Raw genomic sequence first — 23,120 nt, 5'->3', positions numbered from 1 at the left:
TGGTTCTACCTACATTTTTGCACCAGTTCTTCCTCATTCATGCACAGGGAGAATGCACTCCCTCCTCATCTTTACCCTGAGAACCCCTAGTTTTTTCAAGGCTCAGCTGAAGGACCACTACTGGTACCTCCACTTCACCTCCCAAATTACCTTACGCATATCACATTTGTCTCTAATAGAAAGTAAACTCTAATTAAGAGCAGACATATTCTCTCTCCCTTTTGTCTTTGTACTGCCAGCACTTAGCATGGTATCTGGTACCTACTAGGCTCTTAAAAATTGCTTGTTGTTAGGGGCAGCTAGGTGGTGCAGTGGATAGGGCACTGACCCTGAAGTCAGAAGGACCTGAGTTCAAATGTGACCTCAGACCAAACATCTGACACTCACTAGCTGTGTGACCCTGGGCAAGTCATTTAACCCCAATTGCCTTAAAAAAAATTGCTTATTGTTAAGTGACTTGCCCAGGGTCACAGCATCTGAGATAGAATTCTAACCTAAGACTCCTGACTAATGAGTCTAATACCACATCAGCTGTCTTTCTCACTCTCTTTGGGTGGTCAAAATGAGAAAGGACTTGTATCATATAGAAGATGAGTAAACACTTTGTATTCAATATACAACAAGTAATAGCTGGGCACAGAGTAGGGTTACAAATAGGAATTTCTTTTAAGGAAACAGTTGAGAAGATGGAAGAGGGAGGTGGGCAGGGAGAAGGGTGACATATTCATGGAAAAGGCCTAAGGCACTATAATACCTTAGGGAAATAATACCTTCTCTCCATATGGGAGAATTAAATAGGACGACTGGGAAGAGTGGGGAAAGGGGGCTACTGGTCTCCACAGCAGACTCAGTTTCAGGCAAAAAGATAATCAACCTTTCACAGAGAGAATAACCCTGGGAATAGAATAAAATAGGAGACAAACCCAGCACTTCAGGATGGGTAAATTATCTGCTTTCTAGACTAAAATATAGTTCCCAGAGTGAGCAATAGATTACAAATGAGAAGGTTTCCACTTGCCCTTTTAAAAGTGCCTGACACTTGCCACCAGCTCTCTAGCTGAGTGGAGCAGCCCCAAGCTTCTCTGAGGATACAACTTTGCTTCAGCCAGTTCAAATAAAGAAGAATTTTCTTGACACAAAGACTAAGCAGGTTATTTGACGGAGAGGTCCTCTGGATAGGATGCCTTAATTAAAAAGAGTAACTCAAATGGAGGGGGAATTTCGAGTTTCCTTAAAGTCTGGAGAAAGAGAAATTTGGGCTTAGGGAGGTATGGGGTTTAAGCTGAAGCATTCCATGTAGGTATTTGCTGACTCTGTCTGCTCTTAGGGCCTATCCTTGAATATGCCCACCTCCAGAGGGCCACTCAAGGGGAAAGGACCAGGTTGGAAACTGAGAACCTGGGCTCTTCTCCTTGCTGCCAGGAGCCATCGGAGTCTCTTGTCTGAGAAAGGATGGAACAAATTGGTTTTAGTCCCCATAAGCTTTTTTTTTTTTTGGTGAGGCAATCGGGGTTAAGTGACTTGCCCAGGGTCACACAGCTAGTAAGTATTAAGTGTCTGAAGCTAGATTTGAACTCAGGTCGTCCTGACTCCAAGACCAGAGCTCTATTCACTGTGCCACCTAGCTGTTCCCCCCACCCCAATAATCTCTTAAGACCCTCTAGTTCAGTTTGGGTCCAGGTAAACCAAAGCCAACCCTTCGCCTCTCCTCTCCTCTCCTCTCCTCTCCTCTCCTCTCCTACCTCCTTACTGCTTTGCATCCAATACTTAGCAAAGCCATGTATTACCACTGCTAGGTGTGGGAGGGTGGGAGGAGGTGGGCAAAGGAAACTGGGAAGGCCAAAGCTCTTGCTTTTGACATTGGGACTACTAACACTGGCACTTCGCCAGCTGAGTGGATTACACCAGAAAGGGGGGGAAGGGAGGAAAAGCCATCTATAGAGAACAGCAGGAAGGAGAACAAGGGAGTGGGAGTTACTTTTTCAGATGGGAGCTAGCATGTGGACTGGAAGGAGAGATGGAGGGGGGATATTTGTGCTTTGCCAGCTACACATATTAGCAGAACCAACCTGATGGGAGGAAGTATTTGTATTTTCCCAGGTGCTTGCATTAGCGGAACCAACCCGATGAAAGGGAATATTTGTACTTTTCCAGGTGCATGCATTAGTACAGCCAACCTGATAAAGGCAAAACATGTGATCTCCTAGATCATGTGATTAAAGGGGTAGAAAGGGGGTGGGGAAAAAGAATATTTGTTTTGGAGAAGACTTGGATTCAAAACCCAGCTCTGTTACTAATTACCTGGATGACTTCAGGCAAGTCAGTTAATCTCAATAGGCCTGTAAAACAAGGAGGTTGGACTAGAGGACCCCTTTCCAGCTCAAAATGTATAATCCTATGATAATTCCCCCTCTTGAAAAAAAAAAAGTATTTCCCCATTGATGCCCAAAATTCTATCTCATTTCTCACTGTCCTATTAAATGACAAACTTTTCTGGAAGAATTAACATTAGTCTAGAATAGTTTGTCAGATACTTCCTTCTGATGAGAAGGGCTTGGGGTACAGAGGACACAAGGGCAAAGAAAAGGGAAGACTGGGTGATCAAACACCAAAGTTACCACCTTCATGACCTTGCCACAGAACAACTCTACAGGCCGAGTGAAGGGGCAGGCCCCTGTCCTCTGTACACACCTGCAAGCCAGGTGAGCTTTCCCTCTCTCACCTTGCTCAGCCCTGAGCTACCATGCCCTCCCTGTCCTGTGCCTTGACAAGAGTGTGCAGGAGCCGGGTCCTACAGGCTGGCTAGAACTGATTATTAAATTTTCAACTAGAGCATTTATACCTTGGAAATGAGCAGATGCTACAAATCAGAATTTGATTTACTGTTTTGTAGCTTGTGTAGATTTTAAAAGGTGGTAGAAGGGCAGCTCGGTGGAGAAGTGGATAAAGCAGTGACCCTGGAGTCAGGAGGACTTGAGTTCAAATCCAGCCTCAGACACTTACTAACTATGTGACTCTGGGCATGTCATTTAAACCCCATTGCCTCCAAAAGAAAAAAAAAGTGATGGAGAAAGTTATAATAATGCAGATTAGACTTACAAGTATGTCATGAGTATTTCCCCTGCCCAAGACCTATTTGTTAAACATACTACGAGCACACCCCTAAAGAGGAGACGTTTGTGAAGAGGATTATAAATCCAGTGGGAACCTAGAAGGTCAGATCTTGTCACCCTCCTATTCAATAAACTTCTATATCTCCCTATCACCTCCAAGATCAAATACAAAATTCTCTGTTTGGCATTCAAAGTCCTTCAGAGCTTCCTTCTATCTTTCCAGTCTTCTTACACCTGACTCCCAGACATGTACTTTTTGATCCAGCAACACTGGCCTCCTGGCTGTTCCTCAAACAAGGCACTCCAACTCTCAGTTACCTCCATCTTCTCTGGCTGTACCCCAAGCCCAGAATGTTCTCCCTCCTCATCTCTACCACTGACTTCCCGGTCTTCCTTTAATTCCCAACTAAAATACCACCTTCTACTCAAAGCCTTTCCCTGTCCTTCTTAATTTTGGTGTCTTCCCTAGTTAATTATTTCCTATTTATCTTGTATATAACTTGTTTTGTACATATGTCTTTGTTTACAGGGGGCAGCTAGGTGGCAGAGTGGATAGAGCACCGGCCCTGAAGTCAGGAGGACCTGAGTTCAAACCCGGCCTTAGATCAAATTCTTGACACTCACTAGCTATGTGACCCTGGGCAAGTCACTTAACCCCAATTGCTTAGAAAAAAAACAAAACCAAACCATGTCTTTGCTTCTCCCCCCATTAGATTGTAAGCTCCTTGAGGGCAGGAACTGTCTTTTGCCTCTTTTTGTATCTCTAGCATTTCACACGGTACCTGCAATGTAATAGGTGCTTAATAAATGTTGACTGATTGATTGAACCTCAAGGCCCATCTACACCAACCTCCTCATTTTATAGCTGAGGAAACTGAGGCCCAGAGAGGTTTATTTACAGAGGTGATAAGCACCAGAAATGAAATTTGAGTCTAGGCTCTTCTGACTCAGAACCAATGGTCTTTCAGCGAACAAAATGGTTCATTCCCTAGGCTGAGGATGAAAAACAAGGACACACACACACACACACACACACACACACACACACACACACAGAGCAACAAGAGCAACAGCAGCAGCTTTGGAAGCTAAGCCCAGAGACTGTAAGGGGGTCAGACAACTGGTCAGAGAGAAATGACAGGGGACCCTTTGCTGGAACAGGGTGCAGCTGGTACTGACTGTCAACTCCATTGCTCATACACAGTTCTAGATCATACTTTCAGGATGGGAGAGGAGTGTCTGGTGGTCAGTCACAAAGGAACAGGAACCCTGGTCACAGTTCCAAAGCAAAGAGGAGCTCCAGCACTTTTGGCTGCAGGGGACCAGGGCTCTTTCCTGGGTAAAGACCAGAGCACAGACCAGGAGAGCAGTGACCATACCTCTGCCAGGATCTCACCATTTTGGAAGCACCAAAAACTTGCAGGTCTCCAGAACTAGTTCTGAAAACAGCAGCATGAAAAAGCTTGAATCTTGGGACAGTGCCTCCCCAGACCCAGGTGAGCAGAGTTCAACTTTAACATTAAGTTTAAAATCAAGAAGTAGATCAGAGGGGTAGCTAGGTGGCGCAGTGGATAGAGCACCGACCCTGGAGTTAGGAGGACCTCAGTTCGAATCCGGCCTCAGACACATAACACTTACTAGCTGTGTGACCCTGGGCAAGTCACTTAACCCCATTGCCTAGCCAAAAAAAAAAAAAAAAAGAAGTAGATTGGAAAATGAGCAAACAACAACAACAACAAAAAAAGAATTTCACCATAAAGAGAGAGGCAGGGAAGACCGAGACATAAATTCAGGAGGCAAGGAAGACCAAGACACAAATTCAGAAGAAGATAACAATGTGAAAACAGCTACAAAACAAGTGTCAAAAATGCTAATTGGACCTAAGCCCAACAAGAATTCCTAGAAGAATTAGAAGAATTAAAGAGATAAGACTGGTAGAAGAAAAAATGGGAAAAGAAATGAGAGTGATGTAAGAAAATTATGAAAATAGAATTAACAGCTTGGTAAAAGGCAGAAAAAATACTGAAGAAAATAACACCTTAAAAACCAGAATTGGCCAAATGATAAAATCCACTGAAGAAAAGAACTCCTTAAAAAGCAGAATTGGCCAAATGGAAAAGGTGCAAAAGCCCACTTAAGAAAATAATTCCTTAAAATTTAGAATTCATCAAGTGGAAGCTAATAACTCTATGAGACATCAACAAACAATAAAACAAAGTTAAAAATGAAGAAAATGTGAAATATATTATTGGAAAAACAATTGACCTGGAAAACAGATCAAGGAGAGATAATTTAAGAATTATTGGACTACCTGAAAACCATGATCAAAGAAAGAGTCTAGACATCATATTTCAAGAAATTATTAAGGAAAACTACCCTGATATGTTAGATCCAATGGGTAAAATAAAAATTGAAAAACATCTGCTGATTACCTCCTGAAAGAGATGGAGAAAGGGGAAGGAAGAAGTAGGACCCAGAAAATTTTCTAACATAAAAGAAGCCCACAAGGAAGAGTTTTTACAATGAGGGGGAAAGTGGGGGTGGGGAAGGAGCCAAGCTTGAAACTCATTCTCCTCAGAATTGGTTCAAAGAGGGAAGAATATCTATATCTATATCTATATCTATATCTATATCTATATCTATACACACATAGTCGACTGTGTATAGAAATCTATCTTATCTAACAAGGAAGTAGAAGGGAAAGGGGGAGAGGATGATCAAAGGGAGGGCAAATTAAAAGAGGCAGTGGTTAGAAGCAGAATAGACTTTTGAGGAACAGGACAAAAAGAAAAAGAGGAAGAAACAGAAGAAAATGGGATAGATGGAAATACACAGTAATCTTAACTATGAATGTGAATGGGATGAGCTCACCTATAAAATGGAAGCAGACAAGAGAATGGATTAGGAACCAGAATCCAACAATATGTTGTTTACAAGAGACATTTGAAACAGAAAGACATACAGTTAAAATAAAGGGCTGGAACAGAATCTATTATGCTTCAGCTGAAGTAAAAAAGGCAGAAGTAGCAATCACGATCAAAAAAGCAAAAAAAAACCTAATTAAAAGAGATAATCAGGGAAACTACATTATGCCAAAAGGTACCATTGACAATGAAGTAATATCAAGATATTTTACAGCGAGTTTCTCTGATAAAGCCCTCATTTCTCAAATATATACTGAATACAGAACTGAGTCAAATTTATAAAAAGAAGAGCAATTCCTCAATTGATAAATGGTCAAAGAATATGAACAGGCAGTTTTCAGAAGAAGAAATTAAAGCCATCTATAGTCATATGAAAACAATTCTCTAAATCACTATTGATTGGAGAAATGAAAATTTAAAAAACTCACACCCATCAGAAATAACAAATGCTGTGAGGGATGAGGGAAAGATAAGTATACTAGTGAACGGTTGGTGGAGTAGTGCACTGGTCCAACTATTCTGGAGAACACTTTGGAACTATGCCCAAAGGGCTATAAAACTGTGCATACCCTTTGATCCAGTAGTACTACTGCTAAGTCTGTATCCCAAAAAAGATTACAGAAAAAGGAAAAGAACCGATTTCTTTATTTTTCTTTATTTAAAAAAAAATATGGCTAACGTTTTGCATGATTTCACATGTGTAACTGATATAATTTTGCTTACCTTCTCAGAGCGGGGGAATGGGGGAGGGAGGGAGAAAACTTGGAACTCAAAATTTAAAAAGAAAAATCCTAATAAATGAATAATAAATTACGTTAAAAAAAAAAAGAATTAGCCTATGGGCCTACCATGTTTAGCCCCAGGTTCTATACTATTCCCTCCCTTGGACAGAAACCTTGGACTTCACAGCATTTTCTATTCTTCCAAACTGCCTAAGACCAGTCTGACTTTCAGTCTCAGCCCCAAATACCTTTGTCACTGAAGTCACCTGATTACCCCCACCCACTGAAAATATCCCCTTTATCTTTGTCCTTCCATCCCAAACATCTGTGTCATCCCCATACCTCTATAAAGAACATCAGCAGGTGTTGAGACTGGAGCCTGGAGAGAAGATGCAAAGATGCATGCCCTTGGTGACAACAGGAACCTTTCCCTGTAGATGGAGCTGATTTTGAGTTCTAGCCCCAAGTTGATAATAAAAACCTGTAGGAACCAGACCTGCATGAATAATGTATTTCAGGTCCTGATGCAACCCAGACCTCTTCAGAGCCAAGCCATGTAAATAATTAATAGCACCAATGGAGACCTGACTCACACAATAAATCCCTGCTATGGTTTGGTTGATTCTTTCGATATGGTTAAAAATGAAGAATTTCCCCAGAGACTGGGAATTATACTACAGGCTTTCTTCCTCCACTTTCACTTTCTCTTTTGTCAGACCAAAACAGGTAAGGAGAAAATAGTAAATGTTTCTAAGTTCAATATATCTGTCTGAACCTCCTTTTCCCACTACCACCCCCCCCATCCTCTTCTCTGATGAAAGAAGGTAGCAGCCAAGTACCAGGGGCCCAGATCACTGTCATCAGTGCAGAGATGTTGGGAAAGAAGCAGCAAAATCCTAGCCCAATAGTCAATGGCTGGGTCATCGGAGCATAGTTCGAGAGTGCCAAGAGACCTCAGAAGCCATTTCATCCAATCCACTCATTTTCCAGACAAAGAAACTGAGGCACGCTGAGGTTTAGTTATTTGCCCATGATCACACAGGTAGACAGTGTCAGAGGTGAGATTTGGGCCCAGATCCTCTGACTTCAGAACTCTTTTCATTGTCCTACTCAAGCCAATCAAGGAATGTGAATTTCGAACAGAGACAGTCTCTCTTCTTTGAATGCATTAAAAGGTAAGGCTATTATCAAGGGCCACACAGAGAAAAAAATTTTAAAGAAAAGAACTTCCCTGTGTAAAAGTTAAGTTAGAAAAGTTGGAAAGAGACCCTCCTGACCTTCTCACCTGACTTCTACTTTCTCCTGCTCCTTTTCTCATCTGGAAACAAACAAAATGTTTGCATCTTATTCCCTACTTTCATTACTATCTTCAAGAGGATTTTGATGGTATCTTATCTAAATTTCCTATCTCATTCAATGCATAGAACAGTGGTATGTACATAGTAGATGCTTAATATGTGTTTGTTGAATGAATAAATGGTTTTGGAGGAACATAAATACCATTTCAGGAATACTGAAAATCAGTGGACTGAGGCACCAGAAAGCACCTGGTAAGTTGAAAAAATCTAAGTCCTGGAAGGAATCTTTCAACTCTGTTGTCACATCATAGATGAGAAAGCTGAGGCCCAGAGAGGTTAAGTAATTTACCCAAGGTCATACAGCTAGCCTTTACCAAAACCATCAACTCTCCTGACTCCCAGACCAGGATTATTTTCATTATACTACACACATCTGCATTGTTTCTTGCCAGTTTGTTCCCTGGTGTGGTTGTTTTTGAAAGTGAGACAGGTTTTGTTTTTTTTTTCACAGAATTTTTGCTACCAACAGTCTAAAAAGATCTTGAGCCTGGGATATGATAGATGATCCTATAACAGTAATTGCATGGATCTACAGAAGATTAACTACTGCAACAGAGTTCTAGGCCTTCCCTAATCATCCTTCCTGCCTGTTACAGTTTCTTTCCCCCTCCTTCCCACCCTCCACCCTCTGCCCAAGACATTCAGTCTTCTTATGTTCTGTCCTCTTGACTGTCCTATAAAACCTGCCTTAAAGCCTTGGAAAGGTTCTGATAACCTACTCACAGTGAAGAAAAGTTCAATGCTTCAGTCAACCAGCATCTATTAAGAACTGGGTGCTTGTGGATACAAACACAGGGAACTAAATAATCCCTACCTGAAAGAAGTTCACATTCTAATGAGGGAAAGAAAAAGTACATATAAAAATATAAAGACATCATAAATAAAAAGTTAATAAATACAAATAGATACAAAGTAGTTAAATATAAGGTAGTTTGGGAGGGAGGATATTAACAATTGGAAAGATCAGGAAAGGCTTCATGTTAACAGGATGATGGTACCTGAGTTTCCTCAGAAAGACAAAAGGACTCTAGAGGGAGAGGGAAGGAAGAAGTTCCAGTGAATTCCAGCACCTAGCACATAATAGGTGCTTAATAAAGCACCACGGATGGAAAACATCCAGGACAAAGATACAGAGACAGGAAAAATGGAGTGTCTTGTGTGAAGAACAGAAAGAAGGCCAGTCTGGATGGACAGAAGGATGTGGAAAGGGAACTACGTACATTGAGGCTGGAAAGATCAGTTGGGGTTAGGTTGTGCAGGGTTTTAAAAACTAAACAGAAGAGTTTCTATTTTGTCCTAGAGGCAATAGGAAACAGTAGAGTTGGTTGGGAAGGGAATCACATGGTCAAATCTGTACTTAAAGGAAATTATTTTCACAGCAGTGTGTGGGATGATGAGTGGTGAGAAATAATAAGGAGGCTGTTGCAATTATCTAGGTAAGAGGTGATGAAGGCCTGAATTAAGGTGGTAGCCATTTGAATGGAGAAAAGGGATCATGTTTGAGAGATGCCGTGAAGGTAGAAAAGACAAAATTTGGCAATCAATTGGATACGGGGGCCAAGGGAAAGTGAGGAATCCAGGATAATGTTGAGATTATGAACCTGAGTCAGGGGAAAGGTGCTTTCAACAAAAATAGAGAAGACTGGAAAAAGAGAAGGTTTAAGGAGAAAGATAAGTTTAATTTTAGACATGTTGAGTTTAAGATGTCTCTGGGACATCCACTTTGAATTAATTGGCAGGACAAGCTGGGGGAAAAAAACTGGCTCTGGAAATACAGATCTGGGAGTCGTCTACATAGAGATAATAGTTAAACCCATGGGAGCTGATGAGTTTATGAAGAAAACAGCAGGGTTTCTTATACTTTTTGGTGCTATGGATCCCTTTTGCAGTCTGGTAAAGCTTATGAACACCTCAAAATAATGGTTTCATGATTGAAAGAAATGCTAAATTTCAGTTCAAGGGTAGTGAAAATAAAGATGTAAATTTTTCCCATCTAAGTTTATAGGTTTCTTGAAATCTATCAAAGACCTTACAGAGTAGGGAGTCTGTGGACCCCAAGTTAAGAATACTTGGTATAGAGGGAGAGGAGAAGAGTGCAAAAAAAATAAAGAAACTGAAAAATTATACTTCAATCTGTACTCGGAGTTCATCAGTTCCCTCTCTGGAGATAGGTAGGACTTTTCATCATGATTCCTTTGCAATTGCCTTAGATCATTGTCTTGAGTATTTAAGTTGTTCACACTTGATCATTGTTATAGTATTGCTGTTACTGTGTACAATGTTCTGGTTCTGTTTATTTCATTTTTCATCATCTCATATAAGTCTTCCCAAGTTTTTTCTGAAACCATCCCACTTGACTTTTCTTACAGTACAATAGTATTCCATCACAATCATGCACCACAACTTATTCAGCCATTCCCCAATTGATGGGCATCCCCTCAATTTCCAGTTCTTTGCTACCACAAAAAAAGAGCTGCTGCTATAAATGTTTTTGTACAAATAGATCCTTTTCCTTTTTTTAAAATCTCTTTGGAAACAAACCTAATAGTGGTATTGCTGTGTCACAGTGTTATAGCCCTTTGGCTATAGTTCCAAATTGTTCTCCAGAATGGTTGGACCAGTTCACAACTCCATCAACAATGCATTAGTGCCCAGTTTTCCCACATCCTCTCTAGCTAGTGAAGCTTTTTAAGGATGGGGAGATTGGGCATGTTTTAAAGTCAGTAGGAAATTAATCAGTTAATAGAGGCTGAAGACTCAAGGGGAGGGAGTTGATTGAGGATGAAATCTTCTGGAGAAAAAGGAGGTGATGAGATCAAGGGCACATGTAGAGAGATTGGCCTTGGCAAGGAGAAGGGCCACCTAGGGGAAAGGAAAGAGAATGGGAGATGTCAAAGGGTTTTAAAATGAAGAGAATAGAAAAAGTGAGTGCTACATTAGCCTTAATTTTTTTTTTTCATTACAGTAAGAGGCAAGGTCTTCAGCTGAAGGGGGTGGGGGGAGGGTTAGGAGGAAGTATGGGACATGGGTATTTTGGAACCAGCTTGTTCCGGCTCCCGAAAGCCAACTGTTAAATTTTCAGTGTGAACATTTACCCCTCAAAAGTCAGAAAAATGTTACAAATTAGGGCTTGATTTGTACTTTGTGGATTGTCCAGACTTAAGAAAGTGTTGGAGAAAATGTTAATGATGTACATTAAATTTTAAAATGTGTCATGTGTACTTTTGGGGGGGGGGGAAGCTGGTTGTTAAACATTCACCAGCATACCCCTGTGTGAAGGGGCTTGAGGAGATTAGAAAAGGTCTGGAAGAGCTTCCATGGTTAGTGAGCTAGGGAGGAATCCAAGGACTGCCTTGCTGCAGTGAGAGTCCAGTTGAAGTTGAAAACAAGAATTTGTAATGTATCCACTCAGCACAGTCGTGAGACTTCCTCCAACTTTATTCAACGGCTTTGTGAGTAGAAGAAAAGGAAGCTGATGGTAGAAATAATCAAAGACTGAGGTTTGGCGAGAGAAGAGACTTTGTCATTGAGGGCTCTTCTGATTCAAAAACAGAAAACAGTGTACAAATTGACCCCTCCATTCAGTGGGTTTCAGATAAGCCAAAGGAATGAAACTCTAAATGTGTAATTTCAGGGATGAGGCTTATCCTGCTTTGATGGTGTACCCATTACTAGCTAACACAGATAACACTGCCATTTGCAGAAACCTTGCAGACAGCCAGTTCAAATGATGAAACATTTATTAAATCCCTACTGTGTACAAGACATTATGTTAGGTCCTGGGCATAAAAAGACAAAAACGAAACGGTCTCTGTCTTCAGTGGGCTTCTCATTCTATTGGGAAGACAGTAATAGCTTAGGGGCAGTTATGTGGTGACCTACATGAAGCAGTGCATTGAGCTCTGACTTCTTCTAGGAGTCAGGAATGTTCCAATCCTGCTTCAGACACATCTAGTTGTGTATGACCCTAGGCAAGTCATTTAACTCTTCTGGTCTCAGTTTACACATCTATAAAATGGGGAAAACAATAACATCTACCTCCCAGGGTTTTTGTGAGTATGAAATGAGATAATATCTGTAAAGTGCTTTGCAAATATTCAGGAACTATATAAAAACTAGCTATAGTTATCCTTGTTATCAGAACATTAATTTATTTAGCACTTTCAAGTTCAAGTTCAAGTTCAGGTTAAAATGTATCATGTGTACTTTTTGGGGGTATCTGTCAGAGTATGTGTCAGAGGCAGGATTTGAATGCAAGTTTCATCTGATGCTGTTTGATGCTCTTTTCACTCCATACTACCTATTAATATATGCACAAAGAAATAAAGACAGGGAAATTCGAAGGTTCTCCCTCCCAAGAACACAAATACCTAGGGTAGATGGAATGATGGCCAAGGCTTGCCTATTTCAAATGAGCACTTACGAACCCTTGTATACAGAAAAAAGTATTCTGTCATCTGTAGACAATATTCCAGAACACACATATATATATATACAAGATGAAGTGACTTCTCTCTACAAAGGCCCCAGTCCAGCTGGATTTATCTGGAAGCAGAAGCAAACCCTGGTGGATTATTGCTGTTTCATTTCACTTCTAGGATATTCATTCATCCTGCTTGGTCCAAAGACATCAATATCATTACCCATAAGCCCCTATGTATATGAGAAGGGACCCAGGGACTGAAGAAAATATTGTCTGCTCATTCTGGGGTGCTCACTGGCAAAGAAGTTATTTGATCCCAGGTTTCATCCATCAAAGTCACCTTCCCCAAGGACTTTCTCCATTCACATTTGTTTCAGTCTCTTTCCCAAGCTGTAATATCTACCCTACCACCTCTTCCTAGGCTAGAGAAAGAAAAGAATTGCTAGTCCTAAAATCTCATTAGACATCCCTAACTCAGCTTCTAAACTCCCTTCTTGCACAGGTCTTCCCTGACTCTTCTGAGGTCCCACCTACCTTATCTCCCTCCTGTCTCTGCTTAGGCCTTACTAAGTTTGTTAAAAGGGCAGATTTCCTTTCAAGACGCAAGGCCTTTCACCCTACCAAAGTATAACCTTTATGATGCTTACCCTAAAGAAAATGGGTGAATCTGCCTCCTGGGAAAGCAAGGAGATTCCAAGGGTGTTTTTTAAAACTAACCAAGACAGGGGCAGCTAAGTGGTGCAGTGGATGGAGCACCGGCCCTGGAGTCAGGAGGACCTGGGTTCAAATCCGGCCTCAGACACATAACACTTGCTGTGTGACCCTGCGCAGGTCACTTAACCCCACTGCCTAACAAAAACAAAAAAAAAACCCCAAAACTAACCAAGATAGCTATGTACATGCCAGGTCTCTTTACTTGAGTAGACATGGTCTTATCAGATTAATCTTCTTTTCCCTTCTCCTGTTGCCTGCAGGTCTCCAGGTGATCTCAGGATAATTCCTCTGCCTCTTGAGTCATTCTAGGAATGAGAATTTTCTCCAGGTCTCAGGAAATTCTTGGGAGGAATCTTCTGGCATCCAGGTCCTCTTCTAACTCTGAGCAACCCAGACCACCTCTGAACATTGATTTTATCAAGAGGAAAGTATTTCTTCTCCCTTCCCCACTTGCAAAAAGAACCCTTTCCTGGGCACCATAAAGAGGATACAGAAGAGGGGAAGAGATGTATTTCAAGCCTTCAGGAAGCTCCTGGTCTGATGGGGGAAGCCTGATTCCTTTCCACCTCCAAGAATTCCTATGAAGATGCGGAGAAATGAATGTAAGATTTATCAGAGAAGATTTTACTAAAAAAAAAAGAAAAACCTCAAGCATATACAGCACAAACCAAGGACAAGAGCAGAAGGGGAGCCCAGATCATAATTTAAAACTGGAAGGGACCTTCATTTTACAGAAGGGGAAACTGAGGCTGAGGTTAAATGACTTGCCCAGAGTTACACAGCTAGTAATGTCTGAGGTGAAATTTGAATTCGGGTCTTCCTAACTTCAAATCCGATGCCTTATCTACCACAACATGCTGCCCAGAGTTAAGAGAGGTGATGTGAACCATGCTCTCCTGTTCCAAGCTAGCCTATCCACTGGACACAGGAGCCCTGGTTTCAGAAATGCTGCCCTCTCACTGACAACAGGCATTTTTCAAGCTTCCCCAAGGACAGACTGGATTTGGGAAGGCCCTGGGGACACAATGATCAATCATGACATTTGCCATGACAAGAACTGACGTGGAATTTCATGCTACATTGATGGGGGGCAAGGAGAGGAAAAGGAAATGAATGACAGCTGGAGAAGTGGAACCATCAGCCTTGGGGGTGGGCAGGAAGAGAGAGCTGGGTTTACCCATTCTCCCTGAGTGGACAAGGGCCCTGTTCCCTTCCTGGATGCTGTCTAGTTTGTCAGGCAAGCACCATTATTCTCAGTGAAAATGGGCGAACAAGGACTGGTCACACTCCCACCCTGGAAGCAAAAGGCTGAAGCAATAACACAAACATATCCAAGAAAGGAAATCATATAGGGAGGGACAGGTCTCAGGAACCTGAACATTCTGGCATATGACTGCAGGGCTCCATCTTCCTCAGCCACAGGAGGACCAACTGAAAAGGCGAGGGAAGATCTGTCTTGGCATAGAAGGACTTGGTATTAGAAGACCTGGGTTTAAATTCTGGCTCTGCTAAGGCTGACCAGTGTGACTTTGGAAAAGTCTTCACCTCTCTGGCCTCAGTTTCTTCATCTGTAAAATGTGAGATGTGGATTTGATAACTTCTCTTTCAACTCCCCCTAGAGGGGAATAACCCAATACCGCTAGGAAGGGAGTGAATGGACTAAGGATTGAAGTGAAATAAGGATTCTGAGTATCCTTCAGCAGGGCTAGGAATGGGGTATGGGGACAGGAAGGCAAAAGAGGAGGAGGAGGACCCTGACAGACATTATTAGTCCATTGGTCTGAGTCAATGGACTGTCTTTAGGTCTTTACTTTTTAGGTTTTACTGATGTATTTTGTTTTTATATTACAAACATTTATAGATTACCCCTTTGTTGGAGTTCTTTTATAAAACAAAGTAAAACAATTAAGCAAAAACTTGCAATATAATGACCTCCTCTGAGAGTTTATGGAACATTCCACATCTGTAGTTCCCCTTCTCCCCCATCTCTCTGTATTTAAAATAAGTAACACAAATCTGTTTTCTCTAACTCCCATCCTCCTAAGCCACTGAAAAAAAGGAAAAACAAATTTTTTGTAATATTTATCCTCAAGTAAAACAAAATCCCTCGTTGGTTGTATACATATCTCTCTCTCTCTACTCTATCCCCCCATATATACATATACACACAAATACACACATGCACACACACAGACATGCATACAGCCAATACAGTGTGTATATGTATATTTATGTGTATATGAAACCAATGGGAGGTTTTGTGTTGCTTGATTATACATGTTGTGGTCATTGTTTGTCCTTCATTTTCAAAAGGGACCAATGACATCATGGTCACCATGATGTCTTGACTCATGGGTGAATTAGATTTGAGTGAGGAGGAGTTGCACAAAGTCGTCAGCTTCACTCTCTCATCCAGAGTCACTGAAGTCCAGTGGCAGGACAAAAGTCAAGACAACCGGCGATAGCTCAGGATGTAGTAGATGACCTTGGCAATCTTTGATGCATCACAGTGCCTGTTTCTGCTGCCTTCATGGCCGCTGGAACAAATTGTTCTCATCTACCCATTCCGCCCAGGGAAGTCTTCATATGATTGGGGCAGACATCCCCTAATTCACTGAGGAGTTTGAGACTTGTCCATTATCTTCAACCTGGTCTAAGACAGTTTTACTAAGGTGTGGCTGCTGCTCATGCTACAGCTTCTTGGAACCACTGGTGAGAGTTAGGTGCCAGGTAGACATCAAAGGTAGATGAGCAACCCTGAACACCAGAGGTGCTAGCCCTTCCTGAACATCCCATACATCCCTTGATTATACATATACATATGCCTATACATACACGTGCATACAGTTAATATATATGTTTGTGTGTGTATGTATGTCTCATTCTGTACCCTAAATCGTTCACTTCATTGTGAGAGGTGATCAGTATGTTTTCTCACAGGACCTCTGGAATCGTGGATAGTTATTGTATAGATTATAGTTCTTGCGGCTTTCAAAAATGTCTTTATCGCATTGTTATTGTACAAATTGATCTGGATCTGCTCACTCCATTCTCCCTCAGTTTATTAAAGTTTTCAATTGTTCATTTTTATAATACTGACGTTACAGTAGATAGCGCTCTACTGGTTTGGCTCACTTTAATCTTCGTCTTTATATTATCTCAACCCATTGAGGCTAATCATTCTTTTCCAGCATGAATGCCATCCCTATCCAGCCTTGGACACTTACTACCTATGTAACCCTGGGCAAGTCACTTAACTTCTGTTTGCCTCAGTTTCCTTAACTACCAAATGAGGATAACAACAGCAGATATTTCACAGTTGTTATGAGGATCAAATGAGATAAGATAAAGATAAACAAATAAAAATTAATTAATATAATTTTTAAAAAATTAATACTGAGACCAGCCCAGTGCTTGGCACATAGGAGAAGCTACATAAAATGCTTATTCCTATCCCTTTCCTTTCCCTTCCCCATTCTAAAAGAAGCCCAGACAAGCCTCACGTGGCAGGGAGGAGAGTCAACAAAGGGTTCTTAATCATTATTTTTACTTGGAAATGGACAAAATGGCTGGAGACTATGTTAATGAAGCCAAGGTTGAGTGGGGTTGATCTCCATTCAGGACAGTCAGCCATGCACAGAAAAAAGATCAGGCTGACTTCTAATCCATCCACAATGTTACAAATATGTGTCATTCATCACAAGGGGGGCAGAATGAGAGAATGTAGATGACTCAATATGAGTCCACCATGACTAGAAAAGAACAATTGATTAACGATGGTGAGTCATCTTCCCTCAAGAAAGGCAGCATGTATATCAGGAGGGAAGGAGGGAGCAGTAGCAGACTGAGTTGCTAGATCATATGCCTGGCATCATATGGATGTAGAGCACATCCATATGCTAGCTTCAGGGAGGGGTCTAGGAGTTCAGCAGGTTTAATAACCCCAATCCAATACATTTATTAAGTTCCTTCTATGTGCCAGCCACTGTGCTAAGTGGTAGGGATCTAATTAAAAAAAAAAGACAGTCCCTGCCCTGAAGGAGCTTACAATCTAATGGGAGAGGAGAACAACACACAGCAAAAGAGGCAGGAAAGGGCTGGGGAGGGGTGGCTCTAGGGGGCATCTTGTTTCGCGGAGTTGAAATCAGACACAGAAGAGATACAGAGTGAAGGGAGCACAAAAATCTAGTTTCTGTCCTCTATAAAGCAGAAAATGGGGTGAGAATGAACCAATGTTCCCATTTCCTTCTTTCTTTTTTTGGGGGGGGGAGGAGAGGCAATCAGAGTTAAGTAACTTATGAAGCTAATAAGAGCCTGAAGCAGATTTTTTTGGGGAGGGGGGCATTCGGGGTTAAGTGACTTGCCCAAGGTCACACAGTTAGTACATGTCAAGTATTTGGTCTGAGGCCGGATCTGAACTCAGGTCCTCCTGACTTCAGGGCCGGTGCTCTATCCACTGTGCCACCTAGCTGCCCCCTGAAGCAGATTTGAACTCAGGAAGATGAGTCTTCCTGATTCCAAGCTTCTATCCACTTCACCACTTAGCTGCCCCCATATCTTTCTATCTAGACAACTCGAACTCGAACCCTAGCCCAGACCCATTTCCGTCTGACAGCCTCAGACCTACTTAGAAGGAGGCAAGAGTTGTCTCCAACTTTTTGCAGAGAAACTATCTGTACAGAACTCCAACATCTAGGGAGCCCATAATGAGATTATCCTGTTTTGTTATTTTCTCCAAATAATTAGTATCTAGGAACCTCTTTCTTGTCAAGGACAAAGGGGAAAGCTAAGGTGGAGAAGCTTTCTAAGGCAGAGTTGGGCCCTTAGAAGTGGAAAAGGAAAAGAAAGCTAGGTGGTACAATGGACTCCAAGCACTGGATCTGGTCAAGAAGACAGTTAAAATGCTATCTCACATTCTTCATCCATAAAAGAGGGAAAATAGTAGCACCTATCTCATAAGGTTGTTGTGGGAATCAAATGATGTAATATATGTAAAGCACTTTGCAAACATTAAAGTGCTATATAAATGCTGGCTAATATTATTAGTATAAGGGCAAGTAGGTGGTGCTGTGTATAGAGCACTAGCCCTGGAGAAAGGAAGACCTGAGTTCAAATGTGGCCTCAGACACTTACTAGCTATGTGACCCTGGGCAAGTCACTTAACTATGTTTGCCTCGGTTTCCTCATCTGTAAAATGAGCTGGAGAAGGAAATGGCAAACCACTCCTGCATCTTTGCAAAGAAAACTCCAAATGGGGTCATAAAGAGTCAGACACGACTGAACAAAAATTATTAGTATTAGGAAATGTGTCTGGAAATGTTCTATAGAAGAGAGAAAAGTATCATGATGGCCATTAATAGTCTTTTAAAATCTGCAAAGCATCTTACATAACCACTTCATTTGATCCTCACACCAACCTTGTATGAAAGATACTTCAGGCATTATTATCTCCATTTTACAGATAAGGAAACTGAGGCTCAGAGAAGTTAAATTACTTGCTCAGGGTCACACAGCTAGCTAAATGTCAGAACTACATCTGAATCCAGGTTCTCCAGATTTCAATTTCTGTGTTCTATCTATTATGAAATGAAACTTGGAGGGATAACTGGTACTTTTTGTCCTTTTTCCAGTGGGGGATGGGGGTGCAGTGGTAGAGAACAGCAGGAGAGAATCTGGCTTCCCGGGAATTGGTCCAGCCTGCCTTTTGGAGTCTCCCTCTGAAATCAATTCTCCTTGTGTTCAGTTGGCCAAACTCGAGGCTCACCATCTTCCCCCTACTTTTACTTCTCCCCTGCCCCTGCCCCATATACCATTGCTGCTGAATTTCTTTTTTTTTCCCCTTGGCTTGTGAGTTTTCTCTCCTCCCATTGCACTACAGAAGGGAACATTTGGTCAACAGCTTCATAGGAATCTGGACATGGGAGGGGGCAAATACATCCTTCCTTCCATCCCACACCATCCTCCTTCCTCCTTTTCTTGTCCTGATATAACTGGAGATGCAGAGCTTCAACCCTTTCTTTCTCCTAAATTCTAGCCTTCTGGCAGCCTTTACCCAAGACCTGGTGACTGATTCCTGTCAGCTCATCAGGACCTCGTGACTGTGTTTGGCAGCCAGAGCTGCTCTGGCCACAGAATGCCAGATGTGTGTGACCCACAGTGTAAAGCCAAACCTATAAGAGGAGGACAGGAAAGGTGAGGGTCCCCAGGGAGCGGGGGGGGGGGGGGAGAAATTGCTTCTCTTCAAAGAGAATGGAGTTTGCCAGAAACAAAGGACGCGGGGCCCTGCTGCCCTTTCCCCTAGCTGACGCTGAGACCAATAGTTCCCAAGAGACATGGGGTATATATCAGTTTGCAAACACTACTGGGCACTCACTATGAAAAGACCATTGACTTAGGCATGGAAAGATTTGCAGGCTGCTGATACAAGTTTCTTATATAAGATATACATCTGGCTACCTTAGAACATCTGTTACTCTGAGGCTAGGCACCGTATCCTAGAACTCTTCTGCATAGAGGCTGGCCCATAGCTTACTCAGTCCTTATGAAATAGTAATGAGCCACAAGGGAAGATTGATGAAGTCCTATGGGCCTCTAGGCCCATCTATGGTGTGTGTATTGGGGCGGAGGGGAAGATTGTAATTTCCACCTCCCCTTCCTATCTCTCCCAAGGCCCTGTGGCTCACTAGCTACTCCTCCAAGATTTCTTTCATAATAGGTAGAACACTAAAATAGAAATCAGGAAAACCTGAGTTCAAATGCTGGCTCTGACACTTACTAGCTGTGTGGCCCTGGTTAGCTCAGTTAAACTCCCTGAATCTCAGTTTTCTCATCTGTAAAATGTGGATAATAATATCTGAAGTACCTATCTCATGAGGTTGTTGTGAGGATCCAGGGTATGTTGAACTAAGGTGACCTATCCCTCTGTTCTTTAGCTTTTGGGAATAGCACTACATTGTCCTACATCAAAGAGAGCATCAGCAAGCCTGAGTTAGGGTACTTGCTCTGCCTCTAACTAGTTACATGGTTTGAGCAAGTCCTTTTGACCTCAGTTTCCCCATTGTAAAATGAAGATTAAGCTGAATGATTTTTAAGGTCCTGTCCTGATTAAAAATCTTATAATTCTATGACTGTGCCAGGCTTGCATGAATCTGCCCAGGGAGCACTGCACCCTGGTGTCCACACCACTAATAAAGGCTCTGCAAAGGATTGAGTCCACTGTAGCCTAACCCTGGGGGAGGTTTTGTGCTTCAGAAGCCTTTTCAAAGAGAACTGGCTTTGTGGGAAGAACCTGTTTCAGTTCCTTCCTCGAACTCCAGAGGAAGGAGAGGGGGAAAGCCAAATCGAAAAGGAAACTGGGAAACTTTGAAGTCGTCTAAGGGATTTATTCAAGTCTGGAGAGTTCTACTCTTTCTGCTCTCTTGAAATTCTGATGCACAGATCTCCCTAGTTGTTCTTTCAAAAGTAGTTCCTTTATTTTAAAAAAAAAAGTTGTCTTAATGGTCTTTTTTTCTTTCTAACATTACTACTGTCACTTTGCTATAACTTCACTTTCCCCATAGAACCGTCTCTTATAACAAAATACAGTTAACCAAAATACACCAGCACAGATTTATTTTGGAAGAGGAAATAACAATGGAATTATATTCCTTTTTTAAAATTATACTCTGACAGTAGAAAGGGCTTTGAAGTCAGAAGATATGGGTTCGAAATTTGTCTCTGTCACCTGTGTGACCTTGGGCAAGTCACAACCTCTTTTGTCCATTTCCTCATCTGTAAGATAAAGGAGTTGAACTAAATGACTTCAAAGGTCCCTAAATCTATGATTCCATGACATTGGTTATGTCTGAAAAAATATGCCACATTCTGCTACCACCTCTTATAAGAGGCATACTTTCCTGTCAGTCCTCTGAACTCACAATCATTCTTGTGAGCCTTTCCTATGTTGTTTCCCCCAAAAGCAATTTCTATTGGAAGATATTGGAGAGTTATAAACTCCTACTTCAGTGGCTGCTTTGGATAATGTGGGGTTTTCATCCCTTGTGAATCAAAGATAAGGGGTTCTCTCAGTTTTGAAAACCTCTCTTCATTCTGTCTCACTCCTCTACTTTAGTTCTGAGACTTTTAAAGCCAAAGGAAGCCTGACTCCTTCTCCCCTCTGCCTGGGGACTCTTTAGGAACTCCTAAGAGCCTTTAGGCTCTTTTCCATTTGAGGTTTTGCCTAGGGTAACTTCCCATATCCTCCGCAATAACTCAGCCCAGAGGCTTCTCTCCTATTTCCACTGAAGTTGGGCTCCAAGGGCAAGAGGAGGTTCTGAAGTACCCTGTCTCCTGAAAGATGTCCAGCTTGTCTAGAAACATTATGAAGAAACTGGCTTTCAGGACCCTTTGAGTAGAATCCAGACTAAATTGATACTCCCCAAATTTCCTCTAATTCCTCTAACCAACTACTATTTCCCCTCCTCTTTTGACCTCCAGCTTCTTTTCTACCACCCCTGAAATTATATACCAGAGATTACAGTTTTACTCTGCCTATCCCCGTACAGATCTACTTTCAGAAGAAAGAAGGCCCCATTTAACAACTATAATTCCCTCAAAAGGAGAGGTATCTGTGTTTCTAAAAAGAAGTGGGGATCTGTTCTTTCCTGGCTTCTACTTCCCAGTGGGGATGACGAAGATAGCCCTACTGATTTCCTTCTACCTCTTTTTGCATATAACACTCACCTCTCCCCATCCATGTGAGAGAGGATAAGAAATCAGTCATTGGTGGAACTACTTCCAAACAGCCTGGAACTCTCTCACATGATACAATCCTCAAGGGAGGAACAAAGGATGATAGCAGTACCTGGCAGGAACCATCAACCATAAAGGTTGAGTCACTGGGATTTATAGAGAAAGCCAAAGCAGGAAGCAGCCTTTGAGATCATCCAATCCAGTACTCTCATTTTAAAGAGGAGGAAACCGTCCCCAGGGAAGATAAGTGACTTGTCCAAGGTCATGCACTGAAGCTAGCTGCAGACCTGAGATCAGCATCTGGGGAGGGGAGAGTGAGGGGAATTTGGGGCCTTCTGACTGTAAAGTTTCACCTGGTTATCCTGTAATCCGCGTAATGAAGCTCTGACTAGTCCTCACAAAATCATAAATTCTGAAAATACCAATCTCTCTACAACACGCTTTACTCCTATCTCCACGGTATCCCGCAGTGACCTCCAGTGTGGTTTCTGTCTTTCTCTTGTTCCCCACTAGGCATGTAAGGGCTAAGGAGGTGAGAAACTAAAGGAAAATCCCTTTGTGAAAGGGGACGAGAAGGAACTATATTACTCACCCTAGGGGCCCGGTGGCGGGGAGATTTTGGCTGACCTCGCAAAGCAGACAGTTCCTCCCGTCTTTCTGCCTCAGGTCAGGAGGAACCCCTTATCCTCCTAGTTATTTGTTATCAGGAAGGTCTGCATAGATCTATAGGAACAGTAAGAGTGTGCCGTAAACTGTATGTGTATGTGTATGCTAACTACCTGATAACCAGCCACGCCTCCCCTGGCCTGGGGCCAGTAAAATGTACAATTTGGTCTTTTGTCCCTCCTCCACGGCGTGCCCCCCCTTTCAGCACCACCCCCTTTCTCCTCCTCGTCCTCTTCCCCAGAAATTCTTTGCTCTATTGTTCCAGCAGCCCCAGCCCCTCCTCCCTCCAGAGCTCCCCCAGCCCCAGCCCCAGCGTCTTTCCTCTCTCCCAGCTCCGCCTCCCGCCCCCAGCTCTTACACTCCAACTCGGGCGTTCAGACCCCCTCTCTCCCGGAGCCCATGTGACTGTCTCACCCCGTATCGCAATCCCAGCCGAGCTTCTCTCGCCGTTGGTCACAGGCACTGCTCTC

General features: G+C 42.3%; 1 long non-coding RNA gene across 1 annotated transcript; it reads right to left on the bottom strand.

Moving 5' to 3' along the window:
- Positions 1-10,755: 10,755 nt before the first annotated feature.
- LOC114025746 lies at positions 10,756-23,084 on the bottom strand. The gene is made up of 4 exons (XR_003567067.1): positions 23,009-23,084; positions 22,577-22,707; positions 13,424-13,832; positions 10,756-10,979 (listed from the first exon to the last, which is right to left on the bottom strand). It is a non-coding gene; the product is annotated as an uncharacterized LOC114025746 (long non-coding RNA).
- Between the last annotated feature and the right edge of the window lie 36 nt (positions 23,085-23,120).

Source organism: Vombatus ursinus, unplaced genomic scaffold, assembly GCF_900497805.2.
Source record: "Vombatus ursinus unplaced genomic scaffold, bare-nosed wombat genome assembly UNPS02014832.1, whole genome shotgun sequence".
NCBI classification, from domain to species: Eukaryota; Metazoa; Chordata; class Mammalia; order Diprotodontia; family Vombatidae; genus Vombatus; species Vombatus ursinus.
This window is presented reverse-complemented; position numbering and strand designations above follow the sequence as displayed.